The 13,618-nt window shown below is 45.0% G+C and overlaps 1 long non-coding RNA gene and 1 pseudogene across 1 annotated transcript in view; both read right to left on the reverse strand.

Moving 5' to 3' along the window:
• The window catches only part of LOC129023504 (uncharacterized), a 66,296-nt gene that overhangs the window by 22,971 nt on the left and 29,707 nt on the right, over window positions 1-13,618 (reverse strand). Inside the window, exon 2 of the long non-coding RNA XR_008496821.2 lies at window positions 9,359-9,487. This is a non-coding gene — a long non-coding RNA (uncharacterized LOC129023504). The remainder of the gene's footprint in view (window positions 1-9,358; window positions 9,488-13,618) is intronic.
• LOC129023502 (calponin-2-like) lies at window positions 5,170-6,091 on the reverse strand (annotated as a pseudogene).

Genomic DNA, 13,618 nt, shown 5'->3' on the forward strand with positions numbered 1-13,618 from the left:
GGACGAATCTCACAGAATATTGAGTGGAAAAAAGAATAAAATATATGCAGTATGATTCCATTTTTGAGAAGTTCAAAACCAGGCAAAACAAAACTATTCTTTGGGGTTGCGAGAACATGGTAACTACAAAAGCCGAGGTCCTGGTGGTCTCTAGGAGGATGTAGAGAACAGGTTGGGGAGGATCTAGAGTGCTAGGGATGCTCCAGGTCTTGATTGGAGTAGTGGGTTTATAATTCAGCAACCCCTACAGATATGTTTGATGTGTTTTCCTACATATATGTTATTTCATGAAAAAAAAAAAAACCCTAGCACCCCATCCCCCCCACTCTGCCTTGACTGGCTCAGGGCACAAACCCCCTAGTGTGCACACCTCTTACCCTATTGGCCTCAGTGGGGAGCATTGGATGGGGAGCTTCCAGGGCCTGAGGACAAAGGGATGGCCCACCACTCAGGGGTCCCACCTTTATTCCTTCCTCTGGGGTGTCTCCCTGTCCCAGGCTGTCACATCCCGGCCCCAGCCCCACTGTGTTCTCTGGGGAGTTTGGCTGTGTTGACCTGGAGCACCCAGTTTCCTGGCTTCCTTGGGGGCCTTACCTGACCTAGGTCTGTTTCTTACAGAGGGATCTGCTCTGATGAGCCATTCCAGTGCCCCAGGTTTAATTTAATATCTGGTGGGATAGTCTTGGTCTTCGTCATTTGTTTCTGTCACATGGTCACCTGCTCACTTACTTACAGTTAGGGGAAAGTTTACAGGGAGTCCATGCCTGGGAACGTTTAATTCTATGTGAGAGTGTCAGTCACATAGCAAGGTGAACTCTTACTCTGTGTCAGATGGACATTGGCCATAGAAACCAGGATCCTTGTCCTCATGGAGAAGAGTGCTGAGAGAAGACAGGGAAGTGTGATGAAGGCTGCAGAGCAGGCTGGCAGCCTGTGGGAACCTGCACTGAGCAAGTCAGACAAGGGAAGGAATGTTTCACTGAAGGCCTGAGGGATGGAGAGGGAACAAGACGGAAGACACTCAGCCAAGTCTTCATTTCCTTTAGCCCTGACAACCATGCTTTATGATAGGTATTATTATTCCCATTTTACAGATGTGGAAACTGAGGCACAGAGGGGTAAAGAGCCCAGCCCAAGCTCACTCAGCTAACATGTGGCAGAATGAGGACTTAAACTCCAGTCTAGGTGATTCAGAAGCTGTAAGCAAGGAGGCTGCTGCCACAGTCATGGTCAGGAATGACGGTGGTTTCACTGGTTATGGAGCAAGTAGATGTGTGGGCTCAAGAGAGGCATGATGATAGAACTGATGTTCTATGGACTTAGGGAGGGATCAATCAGAGACAACTCCCAGCTTCGGCCTTGATCAACTAGGAGGACAGTGATTCACATTCACCAAGATGAAGAAACGGGAAGAGCAGATTTGGAAGGAGAAAGGTCATTCATCTGAATTTGATACATTCTACTTCAGTAAAAAAAAAAAAAAGAAAGAAAGAAATGGGTTGATTAAATGAAAACAAAACAAGATGATTCCATGCCTAGAACTCCCGCTCTGTGCCACCCCTCCTTCAATCCCAGCATTCTTACACCCTTTGCCCTGCTTCCTTCCAGCGTCCTCATGTATACCTGTACCTCTGATCCTTGGGCCCTCCAATATCCAATGCCAAGCAGATTGCATTTCAGAGAACCACCTAGAGGACACTGTCCTTGGCCACACCTCACCCGTACTTTCTCCTGACCTTCTCAGGGTGGAGTTCCCTTCATCTTTCTACTCCTGAGACCATTCTCTGAGTGCAGAGCTGGCTTCATAGGTGTGCAGCCTCTGCAGTTACACATGGCCCCACACTCAGAAGGGCCCACCTTCCATTTAATGCTCCTCTGTTGCAGTCTTGAAATTCCTAACATATTAAACAAAGGGCCCCACACTTTCATTTTTCACTAGGTCCCTCCCACAAATGATATAGTCGGTCCTGTACGTATGTCTGCAGCACAATGAGGCAAACCAACGTGTGGCAGCCTTTCCCATCCATGGCAATGAACCTCATTTCCATCTAGGAAGTCCAACTGCTTCAAATCACAGGGAGACAAAGCAAAAAAAAGGAGCTCATTTTTTTTTGTTTCTATGAAATACAGTTTTATGTGTAGTTGTATGTTTCTTCCTGGATAATAATTTAGGAGGGAACCCTGAGGAACAGGATACAGAAATAACAAATTATGGGCCATTAACTGTGGCTAATTATTTCTTTATAGCTTAGAGTGGAGGCATATCTGAGTTGCTTTGGCACTCACAGTTACAGGAAGGGAGGGAGGGCAGCTTAAATACAACATAGAACCCATGGGGAGACGAAGGCAGGAGCAATTTATTGCAGGTTCGGCATCCCCAATCCAGAATCTGAAATGTTTTGAGAACTGACATGCTCAAAGGAAATGCTCATTGGAGCATTTTGGATTTCAGATTTTCAGATTAGGGATGCTGAACTATTAAGGATAATGCAAAGATTCCAAAATCTGAAAAAATCCAAAATCCAAAACACTTGTGGTCCCAGCATTTTGGATAAGGGACACTCAACCTGTAATCTCAGCCTAGCTTCTGAAGCATAAAAGCATAGCAGCATCCAAACATGCAAATGAACTTATGTCCAACCCAAAAGTCTAGTATCTGGTTTGACTTTGTGGAAGAAAAGGATTTCCTGTTTCACAGAATTCTTTTGTTCCTTGCCCTTTTTACCCGGAGAAAGAGAGAGCCGGTTAGCATAAGTCATGGAAGGATGGCTGGGGACTATCAGAACCCTCAAGAGAAAGGTTTGTTGGTCTGGTTTATGCTACATTTAGAAGAAGGCCCAGGACTGTTCCTACAGTCAAGACTGGAACGAGGACTCAGGGTAGGGGTGGGGTGGGTAGTGGATGGAGAAAGAGGAGAGTAACCAGAAAGAGAAATGGGTACCCAGGTATCCTCTGAGGGTGACTCAAAAGAGAGATCAAAAAGCAACTGACTGTGAAAGTCAGGAAACACTTTTGCCATCACCGGAATCCATGAATGTTGAAGATTGACTGAGCAGGCTGTTTTCTTTCTGGTGATGGACAGTTCCTTCTAGATGCAGCAGAGTTACAATTCCGTACTGTAATATGTTGGATAATGAGCCTTCAATTGGGTCTAAAATTAGGACTTTGACATACAAGAAAAATGTCCTCAGGCTTCAGGTTTTTGTTATACTTCAGGTTTCTTTTGGATACTTTTAGCTCTTCATCTATCCTCCAGAAAAGACCAAGCTGACCCACTCATTGTCAGCACAAAGAATGCTGTAAGGGTCACTGAAGACAAATCGTGCTGGTTTGGGAATAAGATAAAAGAAGACAAACTCCTCTTGCCACAACTATGTGCTAGCCTAGAAGTGCACTTTAGTCATTTATTTTACCTCATTTGACATTGATCTATCATATGATCAACATGACTCACCAGTGCCTAGAGACTCTCTAACTTGTTTTTCCTGGCCCTGTGCCCTACTTAATACCCCACACCCCAGACTTACTCCTTCTTATTACAGCTGGCTTGTGGGAAACGGGACTGGCCTGGGGTTCTCAAGAGTGAGCTGAGCTACCTCTCCAGTAGTGCTCTCGAAAGTGGCTATTGTTTCTGAACTGAGAGCTCTGCAATGAGCAGAGTCCATGAACTGCATGGACTGATCTTCTGAAGATTTAATTCCATATATATGGACATTGCCCAAGAAGGCTCTTCCTTTAGCATGGTTTGTATGCTCATGTTCCAGTCTTCTTATTTCCTACCCGGAGAACTCTTGCTCTTCATTGATCCATTAATTCTTGGTGTGCCAATTTGTGTTTCAGCTGTGCCAAAATGAAGGATTAAGATTAACTTCTAAACAAAAAGAATGACCTCCTTCTCTTGCATCTAGGCCCTAAGGCATTTCCCTGCTCACTAATGGGATTAAGAATATTTTCATATGTTTATTGGCCATTGTGAATTTTTCTTTTTTCTTTTTTTTCTCTTCTTACAAACAGATGTTTTATTGCATTTGGTCCACAGTCGTATTTCACATTATCTCATGGAGCAGGGCCCCTGGGTGTGGGTCCCTGTGCAGTACTTGGCGGGGCATGTGGCCAGGGGAGATGGAGCAGTATAGCTGGTCAGGCCAAGAAAGGGAGAAGGAGGGCTGGGGGCTCTTTAAAACCTACTGAGGGGCCAGGTGCAGTGGCTCATGCCTGTAATCCCAGCACTTGGGGAGGCCACGGCAGGCAGATCACCTGAGGCCAGGAGTTTGAGACCAGCCTGGCCAACATGGTGAAACCCCGTCTCTACTAAAAATACAAAATTTAGCCAGGTGTGGTGGAGCACCTGCAGTCCCAGCTACTTGGGAGGCTGAGGCAGGAGAATCCCTTGAGCCCAGGAGGTGGAGGTGCTGTGAGCCAAGATCACGCCACTGCACTCCAGGCTGGGCAACAACAACAACAAAACCTACTGAGGCCACAGTGTGGGGAGTTAGCATGGAGAGGGGGTCAGGCTTAGCCTGAACAACTCAGAATTCCACTTCCTTGTATAGGCCTCACTTTCCCCATCGAGCCCTGGGGCAGGTCTAAGGGTCTGAGGTCTGTTGGTCTGAGGGTCCTAGGGAAATCCAGCCACTTGGGAGCCTGAGATATTTAGTATCATGGCCAGGCCCCCTTTCCCAAGGGACTCATTTCCCAGCACCCTCTCCACTGTCCCTGCCCCATTCCTTGGAAGAAAAAAATGTATTTTTCTTTTGTTAATACTTTCTGAAACTTTAGCGGGTACAGAAACCACAAACTGATCAGCTGACAAAAGGGGGAAAAGGAGAGGCAACTGGAAACCTTCGGGGACCAGTTCCCTCCAAGCCCAGGTCTCTTCCCCCCAGCACAGTTTGTTTGGTCCACAGCCTGGACGTGCCAACAGGGACCCTCACCCTACACTTAACGGGATATGGCTTTGACTCCTTCCCCCACAGCCTGGTGGCTCAGTCCTGTGAAGGACCAAGGCAAGGGGGAAAAAAGCCCTGCTGCCTGATCCCATGCTGCCACTCACAGACCCTCGGTTGATTGGCAGCACTGAACAGGTTAAGAGAAAAAAGAGATGAAAACACAGAAAAACCCAAAAACCCAGACGGGGAGATGATGTGGGGAGAGAGCATGCTGGAAGACTCAGTAACCAGCTTCCTCCTGGTAGTAAGGGGGATATTCAGGGACATCCCTGGGGCCCAGGCAGTCACCAGCGCCTGAGGGAGCCCCCACTGTGCCTTGCGGGCAGTACTTGGGGTCGTATATCTGCTGGACCAGGCCAAGACCTGGCTACTCTGGTTGGTGCCCTGTGTGTAACCCATCTGCAGGGACATGGAGGAGTTATCACACTTGTCGGTTCCCAGCTTGGTGTCATAGATGTGCCACCGCATCCCAGAAACCGTCATGGCCACCTGGCTGACACATTTATTTGTACCCATCTGGACACTGATGATCGAGTGGTCCATAGTGGGCAGGATGTAGTTGTTGGGGTTGTAGAAATGTCTCCTCATGCCATATGCGGTCATCCCTGACTGGTTGGCGCATTTGTTGGTGCCCATCTGCAGCCCGAGGATGCACTGGCCAGCCTTCACGGGGGGTTGTCAGAATTCCACTCCTGCTTCTCCAAGTACTTGATGCCAGTGTCCACCCCGCTCTGCAGCTCCTTAGTCTTGGCCTTTTTCACCAGGGCAAGAAGAGACACCTGCAGCTGCGTCATACTTCCACTCTCAAACAGGTCGTTGGCCTTGAACAGGTCCACGGGGTTCATCCGTAGCTGACCATGGCCTTGAGGAAGTTGGAGAGGTTTTCTAGCTGGTGCCAGTTCTGCATGGAGTGGTTGATCTTGGGGACTGAGCCTGGCTGTAGCTTGTTCATGAGTGTGCATAAGATAATCCCGTCCTTCAGGCCCTTCAGGAAGTCGGGGCCGATGAAGAGGCTGGTGAGTCCCTTGATCCAGCTGCGGAGCTCTGCCTCCTTCTGGGGGTCATATTTGGACAGAAGCTGGTTCTTGACCTCAGCCGACAGCCCGTATGAGGGGCTCTTGTTGAACTGCGTGGAGCTCATGGCTGGCAGACATGGCGGCGGGATGGGACTGGACAGGACAAGACAGTACCCGTGAATTTTTCGTTCTTATCTGCCCACTTTTATTGGGTTGATTTTTCTTACTGGTTTATAAAAAACATTATATATTGGAGCTTTGAACTTTTTATTAAATGTAATATAATCACAGGCTGTCACTTGTTTAAACTGAATTTTTTAGTGGCATCTTTATCAGTTACTAAGCTACCATCTCTCGGCTTCCAACCCATACTTCTATATTCAGCTCTGGGATGCTGGAATTGAAACTGCGAAACTATAGTCCTCCTTAGCCAGCTGGCCTTCTGATAGGTCCTGCCAACAAGGGGAGCTAGAGAGAGACTCGAAGCCAGGAGGAGGGTAGAAGGAGTTGCTCCTTCCTGTTTTGCTTGATGCTTCAGTCAGTGTCGTTCCAGCATTGGCTTGTTACCATGAAAGTAGCACTTGGTTCCAGTTTCCAGCCTCTTGCAGCAGTCCCAGAATGATCCTCATTCCAACCCTTGGTAGTAACGGCCAGGTTCTATCTGTGGTAGGCAGAATAATGGCTCTCCAAAGATGTCCACATTCTCATTCCTGGAACCTGTTGAATATGTTATCTTAAATTGCAAAAGGGACCTTGCAGATGGGATTAAGATGAGGACTTTGAGATGGGAGATTATCCTAGGTAATCTGGGTAGGACCAATGTAATCACAAGGGTCCTTGCAAGCCTAAGAGGAGAGCAGAAGGGTTAGTGTCAGAGTGATGTGATGTGTGAGGGACTCAACCAGCCATTAAAGAGGAAAGAAGGAACCATAAGCCAAAGAAGGTGGGCACCCTCTAGAAGCTGGAAAAGGCAAGAAAATGGATTATCTCCAAGGGCCTCCAGAAAGGAACACAGTCCTGCTGGCATCTTGATTTTGCTCAGTGAGTTCAGCCAAGAATGGCTGTTGAGGTGCTGGAGAGCAGTGACCCCAGGGGCCCTGAGTTCTAATATGATTCTGCCATTAACTCGTTGGCTTTGGAGACAAAGTGGCCCCACCCTGAGCCTCAGTTTCCTTACTCACTGTGTGCTGGGCACCATTATCTCACAAAACAAAGTGGGCGTTGATGTTTCTCATCCCCAATGGCTTTAAAGAGGGAAATGGAATAGTTAGATGTGTGCTTCAGAAAGATCACTTGGGCTGCGGTATTGAAAAATGGTTGGCTCTTTATTCTCATTCATGTTTGTCAAAAATCTTACCCATCTTTCACGGCTTAGTTCACACCTTCCGTCTTCCACAAGTCCCCTCCCCACCCTGCCTGACCTCTTAGTTGGAGTCATTATCTACCTGCACTCCCCACAAAACAGAGAACTACATATACTGTAAACCCCTTGAAATTGGACATCACGTGTTTCATCCACATGTGCTCCACCGGGTTAGGTCCATGCCAGGACTGATAAATGTGTGCAGAATTATCCTCTGCACTGAAAAACCATTTTCGTGGGAAAGAGGAAGAAATAATGGAGCCACTCAATACTTGTTGGGGACTCAAGCCTTCTTTTGATAAGGGAGTTTATCTGCAGGCCTCAAGGGGTGTACAATTAAGCACTGCAGGATGTATTTCCCCTACCTCTGAAAGGTTCTGATCTGCCTTGAGTACTGATGTTGAAAAGGACTGTCTGGGAAATAGGCCCTGAGGCAAGCTTGGTTTATTGTCACTAGGCTTTAATCATATCCTGCAACTTGGAACCCTGAGAGGGTTCTTTTCACCTTGCACAATACGATGTGAGCTTTGCTGAGCTGCACTATTGATAAACGGGAAACAGCAATAGTGACCTGCTTTTTCTTTTGAGACTTTTGCCCATTAAATATATTCTTCCTTAGATCCAAGCAATTCAATAGTATGGAAATAAAAAGCTTTTGATGAATACCTGTTCTACAGTTTGAAGAGCAGTCCTCCTGTTTCATAATTTAGAATAACTTGAAGAAAAAAACCAAAATATCTATTATTATCTAAGAAAAGACTGGAAAATTTTTGTGACTTCTATAGATTCTGTAACCAAGAACAGTAGACCTAAGAAATCCAGAGATTTCCCAAATTTTTTTTTTTTTTTTTTGAGACAGGGTCTCAGTTTGTCACCTAGGCTTGAGTGCAGTGGCATGAACATGGCTCACCACAGCCTTGACTCCCTGGGCTCAAGTGATCTTCCTGCCTCAGCTTCCCAAGTAGCTGGCACCACAGCTACAGGAGCACACCACCACACCTGGCTAATTAAAAAATTTGTTTTGGTAGAGATGGGGAGTTGCCATGTTGCCCAGGCTGGTCTTCAACTCCTGGGTTCAAGCAATCCTCCTGCCTTGGCCTCCCAAAGTGCTGGGATTACAGGCCTGAGCCACCATGCCTGGTCCCAAATAAATTTACAAAGAATTTCACTGGAGATTAGTTAAAATATTCTGGGATTAATTTTTATTAATGTATTATTATTATTCTACCACACTGCCTCTGGTGGTGTGGTAGGAACAGAGTTTGATTGAAAAGAAACAGCCGGGCATGATGGCTCATGCATGTAATCCCAGCACTTTGGGAGGCTGAGGCGGGCGGATCACGAGGTCAGGAGATTGACACCATCCTGGCTAACACAGTGAAACCCCGTCTCTACTAAAAATACAAAAAATTAGCTGGGCGTGGTGGCGGGCACCTGTAGTCCCAGCTACTCGGGAGGCTGAGGCAGGAGAATGGCATGAACCCGAGAGGCAGTGCTTGCAGTGAGCCAAGATCTCGCCACTGCACTCCAGCCTGGGCAACAGAGCGAGACTCCGTCTCAAAAAAAAAAAAGAAACATGAGAGAACTTTCTGTAGTGACAGTCATACTTTATAATTGGATGCAAGGGCCAGGCACGGTGGCTCACGCCTGTAATCCCAGCACTTTGGGAGGCCGAGGAGGGTGGATCACCTGAGGTCAGGAGTTCAAGACTATCTTGGCCAATATGGTGAGACCCTGTCTCTACAAAAAATACAAAAATTAGCCAGGCAGAGTGCTGCACGCCTGTAATCCCAGCTACTGGGGAAGCTGAGGCAGGAGAATTGCTCGAACCTGGAAGGCGGAGGTTGCAGTGAGCTGAGATTGTGCCACTGCACTACAGCTTGGGTGACAGAGCAAGACCCTGTCTCAAAAATAAAAAAAAAATTGGATGCAAGATACATGTGTGAATACATTTGTTAAGACAAAGACTAATTCCAGCAGCAAATTATGGTGATATTACATGTAAGAGAGAAGAGAGTGATGGAGGTTACCTTAAAATGGAGCTCAGCCCCTGCCATGCTCACATGTCCTGTAGCTTTCACTACTGGCCTGTTTATGGCCTCTATTGCAGAGGGCCAGGCTGAGAGGAAAAGATGTCCTGCTCTCCGAAGCTGTTGAACCTGGAAAATATAGGGGAGGCAGAGGTAGAACTGTGGAAAATGAGAAAGGTACTAGGAAGCGGTATAAAAAATAGTAGCTAACATGAACCCCATTCTACATGTGGGTATTTTATTTCTTTTCTAGAAAAATGCAAAAAAGTAGCCTGGTGGGGGGCATATCAGAGCAGCAGTTCCCAGTGTGTGGTGAGGAGGGACCTTACAGGCTCTGAGACTCATTCAGACGTTCATGAGGTCTAAATTATTTTAATAATAATAATAGGCCGGGTGCGGTAGCTCACTCTTGTAATCCCATCACTTTGGGAGGCTGAGGTGGGAGGATCACTTGAGGTCAGGAGTTCGAGACCAGCCTGGCCAACATGGTGACACCTCATCTCTACTCAAAACATGAAAATTAGCCAGGCGTGGTGGCGGGCGCCTGTAGTTCCAGCTACTAGGGAGACTGAGGCAGGAGAATAGCTTGAACCTGGGAGGCAGAGCTTGCAGTGAGCTGAGATCGCACCACTGCACTCCAGCCTGGGTGACAGAGCGAGACTCCATCTCAAAAAAAAAAGGAAGATAATAATAATAATAACCGGTTATTTGTCTTTTCACTTGCTTTCTCTTTCAAAGGTACAGTGGAGTTTCCAAACACTGAGTGACATGTGAGAGCTTAAAAAATTAAATGCAGAAGTTGGTTTAAGAATCCAGCTGTCTTCTTTTGAACCAGACATTAAAGAAATTTGCAAAGATGTAAAACAATGACATTCTTCTCATTATTTTTTTGTTTTATACAATATAGTTATTTTTCATTAAAATGTCATGTTAATGTGTAATGAGTTTATTATTGTTATTTCTAAATGAGTTAAATATTTTAAAGTTTCTCTATTTTGGGCTGGGTGCTGTGGCTCACACCTGTAATCCCAGCATGTTGGGACGCCAAGATGAGTGGATCACTTGAGGTCAGGAGTTCAAGGCCAGCCTGGCCAACATGCAAAACCCTGTCTCTACTAAAAATACAAAAATCAGCCAGGTGTGGTGCCACACGCCTGTAATCTCAGCTACTTGGGAGGCTGAGGCAGGAGAATTGCTTGAGCCCAGGAGGTGGAGATTGCAGTGAGCCGAGATTGCGCCACTGTACTCCAGCCTGGGTGAAAGACAAGACTATTTTAAAAATAATAATAATAATAAAATAAAAATAAAGTTTGTCCATTTCAATTTATAATATGGTAATTTTTTTTTTTTTTTTTTTTAGAAACAGGGTCTTACTCTCACACTCAGGCTAAAGTGCAGTGGTGTGATCAGAGCTCACTGCAGTCTCAAACCCCTGGGCTCAAGTGATTCTCCTACCTCAGCCTCGTGACTAGCTGGGAGTATAGGCACACACCATCGTGCCTGGCTAATTTTTACATTTTTTGTAGAGATGGGCTTTCACTATGTTGATAGGCTGGTCTTGAATTCCTGGGGTCAAGTGATCCTCCTCCTTCAGCCTCCCAAAGTGCTGGGATTAGAGGTATGAGCCACTGTGCCTGGCTAATATGATAAAATGTGATAGCTGTTAAATAAACACAGGATTTTTAGGGGTCCATAGTAATTTTTTTATTAAAAGTGTTTTAAAAGTGAGGTATAATTTATATACAGTAAAATGCACAAGTCTTAAATGTACAATTCAATTAATTTTTACATATGTATACACCATGAAACCTTCACCCACGTCAACATATAGACCATTTCCTTCACCCTGGAAGGACCCCTTGTACCTTACTGAATCAATACCTAGTCCTCTGGAGGTAACCATTATTCTGATTTCTACCACCGTAGATTAGTTTTGCTTGATTCTGAATGTCATATGAATGGAATCATATACTTTTTTATTTGGCTTTTTAAAAAAATCTCAGCATAAAGTTTCTGAGATTCATCCATGCTGTTCTGCATATTACTAAATTTTTTTACTTTTATTATTGCTGGTGGTATTCCATTGTCTGATTATATCACAAATTGTTCTAGTTTTTCTTGATGGATATTTGGATTTTGTCAAGTTTTTGGCTATTAGTAATTAAGTGGCTATGAACATTCTTGTACAAGACTTTTGGTGGACATACAAACTAATTTTTCTTGAGCATATTCCTGGATGTGGAATTGCTGGGTCCTATAGTTTGACTTTAAAATAAACTGCTGGCCAGGTGCAATGGCTCACACCTGTAATCCCAGCACTTTGGGAGGCTGAAATGGGCAGATCACTTGAGCTCAGGAGTTCGAGACCAGCCTGGCAAACATGGTGAAACCCTGTCTCTACTAATAATACAAAAATTAGCCAGGCATGGTGGTACACTCCTGTAATCTCAGCTATTTGAGAGGCTGAGGCACAAGAATCACTTGAACCCAGGAGGTGGAGGTTGCATTAAGCTGAGATTGTGACACTACACTCCAGCCTGGGTGACAGAGTGAAACTGTGTCTCAAAAACAAACAAACAAACAAAACAAAGGCTAGGCGCGGTGGCTCATGCCTGTAATCCCAGCACTTTGGGAGGCTGAGGCGGGCGGGTCACCTGAGGCCAGGAGTTCGAGATCAGCCTGGACAACATGGTGAAACCCCATCTCTACTAACAATACAAAAATTAGCCAGGCGTGGTAGGACATGCCTGTAATCCCAGCTACTCAGGAGGCTGAGGCAGGAGAGTTGCTTAAACCCGGGAGGCAGAGGTTGCAGTGAGCTGAGCTCACCACTGCACTCCAGCCTGGGCGACAGAGTGAGACTCTGTCTTGGGAAAAAAAAAAAAGAAAAAGAAAAGATCGATAATACTAAGTGGTGATGAGCAGGAGTAACAACTGGAAATCTCATACATTGCTGGTAGAAATACAAAATGGTAAAGCCATTTGGAAAAACAATAGGCAATCTCTTATAAACATACTCGTCCATTTGACATAGCAATCCTATTTTTAGGTATTTATCCAAGAGAAATGAAAGCATATCCATACAAACACCTGAATGTGAATGCTCATAGTAGCCTAATTCAAAGTAGCCCCAAACTAGAAACAATCCAAATGTCTAACAACTGGTGTATGGATAAACGAACTGTGGCACATCCACATAATGGAAAGCTACCCAGCAATGGAAAGGAACAAACAAGTGATACATGCAACAACATGGATGAATCTCAAAAGCACTGTGGTCAGTTGAAAAAAAAAAAAGGCAAACACAAAGGAGTACATACCATATGATTCCACTTATATGACATTCTAGAAAAGGCAAAACCATAGGGACAGGAAACAGATCAATGGTTGCCAGGGACTGTGGGTGAGGAGAGGAGACTTGACTCTAAAGGAACATGAGGAAATTTTTCAGGGTGACAGAAATGTTCTGTATCTTGATATGGTGGTGATTACATGATTGTATACATTTGCCAAAACTCATAGAATTATATACTTATAAAGGGTGAATTTTACTATATATAAATTATGCCTCAATAGACCTGACTTTTAAAAATAAACATTTCAAAAATTAAGACAAAACCCCTCAAAAAATCATTACTTTGCAAACAAAAAGAATTCCTTTTAAGCATGGCCTGACACAGAATGATGTGTTCGGTGAGAGAAACTGGAAGCAACAAGAAAGAAAAGAATACCTCCTAGGTACATGAGGTCCCACTTATATTTTGAACGCCGGAGAGACCTATGCCAAGGCTGTAGCTCAACGCATGAACATATTTATCTTCAAGTCTTTGTACTCTCCTAGCACTTAGCAAATGATAAGCATTCATTAAATGTTTGTTCGAATGAACTTTTGTTTTGGCTGCTGAGAGACATGTGGCCTAATTGCTGTAGTGGTTATGACAATTTGGCTAGTTCCATGTGAATGATTTGAACTATGTCAAGAGTCCCCAAGATCACCCTCAGGTTCAGTAATTCACTAGGAGTCATAGGACTCCATTAAACTTATGGTTATGGTTTATTATAATGAAAGGATACAGATTCGAATTAGCAAAGGGAAAAGGCACATAAGGCAAAGCCCAGGAGAAACCAGGCATAAGCTTTCAGCTGTCCTCTACTAGTCTCACAGACAGTGTTTAATGCTCTGAGTAATGATGTGTGACACTGTGCAAATTGTTGCCAATCAGGGAAGCTCACTTGAGTCTCAGTGTTCAGGATTTTAAC

Source organism: Pongo pygmaeus, chromosome 23 (assembly GCF_028885625.2).
Source record: "Pongo pygmaeus isolate AG05252 chromosome 23, NHGRI_mPonPyg2-v2.0_pri, whole genome shotgun sequence".
Classification (NCBI taxonomy): Eukaryota; Metazoa; Chordata; class Mammalia; order Primates; family Hominidae; genus Pongo; species Pongo pygmaeus.